The sequence below is a fragment of the Hibiscus syriacus genome, unplaced genomic scaffold, assembly GCF_006381635.1.
Source record: "Hibiscus syriacus cultivar Baekdansim isolate YM2019G1 unplaced genomic scaffold, ASM638163v2 tig00111996_pilon, whole genome shotgun sequence".
NCBI classification, from domain to species: domain Eukaryota; kingdom Viridiplantae; phylum Streptophyta; class Magnoliopsida; order Malvales; family Malvaceae; genus Hibiscus; species Hibiscus syriacus.
Genome location: NW_024063233.1, coordinates 1,755,829 through 1,758,588, shown reverse-complemented (window position 1 = coordinate 1,758,588; position 2,760 = coordinate 1,755,829).

Sequence of the window (2,760 nt, the reverse complement as noted above, 5' to 3'; positions counted from 1 at the left end):
GTACTAACTCATTTTTTTCTAATTTTTTGTGTCAATTTTTAACTTTTTTACATTGCATCATCATAACATAACGCGAAAATGTTGATCCGCAAAAGAATATTTAAGTGAAAAATTTCATAAGTAGAGAAAAAAAGTTTTCAGTCAAGTAGCCGCATACACAGACATGCACTGATTGCTAATAAGCAAGAAAATCGCTTGAAGATTGTGCACTAAAGTTAACTAATAGAACAATCTCGAAGACTCAAAAGGTGAATCCTTGATCCGATAAAGTAAGGTAATGGTAGAGATTTAAGTTTTTCCCTTTCCTGAGGATGCATTTATAATCTATTTTGAGAAACTAATTTCTTCTTTCTCAAGATTGTTCATCTAAAAGCATTAATCTATTATTTCTTAAGGATGTTTTCCCCTAAAATTCTTATTTCATTTTTTCCCAAAGGCTATTTTCTCCTCTCACGAGGACATCATCTAATTCTCATTCCTCAAGATCATTTTCTCTTCTCATGAGGACAAATTCAAAAAGTCATTTTATTAAAATAAAAATCAAATCAAATACATGAAATAAACTTCATCTTGACATCCATAAAAACATTAAAGATAGTCATTCATAAATGCATCATTTTTTTATAAATCTTTCAAGAAAGAAAGTTTGGTGATAACTAGATGTCGTCAACATGAAAGAGTAATGTCGTTCACAGATTTGACATCTTGAAGTAAATGATCATATATATTAAAGGAAACTAGATCTCCTCAACATGCAGGAGCAGAGTGTCTGTCACCTTTGAGATTGTTTTTCTCGAAACAAAGAATTCTAAGAGTTAGCAGAGAATTTCATTCAAAAAATCCATGTTGAAGAAGAAGATTTCATTTCAAATCAATCGTTGGCAACTATGACAAGATCTTCTCAACGAGAAGGAGCAATGTTATCATTAGATTTGACACCGAGCAACGATTAGCTATCCTCAGCATGAAGGAGCAATTTCATTTTCAAAGTCAAATTATCTTTAGACAATTAGACTTTGTTAGGATATACGATGAAGTTCGATTGATCAACTGAATATTGCCAAGAGGGGTTGAATTGGCTTTTTGAGTTTAAAGAGTAAGGAGTATGGAGATATAGGAAAATTTGTACAATGATTTATAGTGGTTCGACTTCTCAACCAAGTCTACATCTACTACCTAACCTTCTCACTTAGGATTTTCTAACAAATTCACTAATTTGTTCTTTCTTTTTACAGGATCAAGAGATAACCTTTACAACTCCTATCTTTTCAATGGCTAAGATAGAACCACTCCCCTTTACAAAAGGTAAAAAAATTTAAACAAGAGAACCTCTCTAAGGTTGGTGTTTACAAAGAATTAAGCTCGCAAGAACAAAAATATTTACAAGAGAAAGTAAAATAGGAATGAAAAACTTTTCTCTTGTGTTTGATTCTTGAATAGGTGTTCTCTAACCTTCTTCAAGTGTCCTAAACTTGTTTTTATATGGTGGAATCAGTTTATAGTCATTTCTAGCAGTAGAGGATGATTTAGAGCCCTTGGGGATATTTTTCTGCAAAATAAAACTACCCAGGACAAGGAGTATCGGTACTCATTAAATCAACTAGTCGTTACTAGCCGTTGGGCTTGACCAGTATCAATACTATGATAATGGTATCAATACTACTATGTAAAGTAGTATCGGTACCCCTTTCGGTATCAATATCTATTTTGCATTCTGGAATTTGAGCCATTTGAAAAACATCAGGTAGTATCGATACTACCTAGAGAGTATCGATACTTCTCTTACCTATGGTATCAGTACCACGTGAACAATATCTATACTATTCATGCAATATCGATACTGTAATAACAGTATCGGTACTATGTACCCAGAAAAGCATTTTTGTGCTTAAATTCTATTTTTATGGACTTTGAATTATTTTTTAAAACTTTAAAAAAAATTCAATTCAAGTCCAAAAACATTTTTTCCTTAATTTGTTATATCAAAATATTATAAAACATGGTTCAACAATCTCCCCCTTTTTGATATAACAAAACATTTGAAAATTGTTTTTGCCAAAAACTCCCCCTTAATAAAACATTTAATGAAAAAGAAAAATATTTGGAAAATATTAAAGCTCCCCTTTTTTCATTGAGAAATTGAATTTTTCAAACCTATACTTCTCCCCCTTTTATTATATAAAAAATAATTCAAATTTAAAGTTCAAAAATACAATGGAGAGTAAGTGTTAAATTTTAATATAAAATCATTTGAAAATTCAAAGCTCCCCTTTACCAAAGGTAAAAAAATAGAAACAAGAGAACCTCTCTAAGGTAGGTGTTTACAAAGAATTAAGCTCACAAGAACAAAGATATTTACAAGAGAAAGTAAAATAGGAATGAAAAACTCTTCTCTTGTGTTTGATTTCTTGGATAGGTGTTCTCTAACCCTCTTCAAGTGTCCTAAACTTGTTTTTATATGTTGGAATGAGTTTGTGGTCGTTTTTAGCCGTTGGGGATGATTTGGAGCAGTTGGGGATAATTTTTCTACAAAATGAAACTGCTCAGGATAGGGAGTATTGGTACCCCTTTAATTAGTATCACTACTTCCTTTATAATTTTTAAATCAACTAGTTGTTACTAGCCGTTGGGCTTGACCAGTATCGATATGATGATCATGGTATCAATACTACTATGTAAAGTAGTATCTGTACCCCTTTGGGTATCAACACCTATTTTGCATTCTGGCATTTGAGCCTTTTGAAAAACATCTGGTAGTAT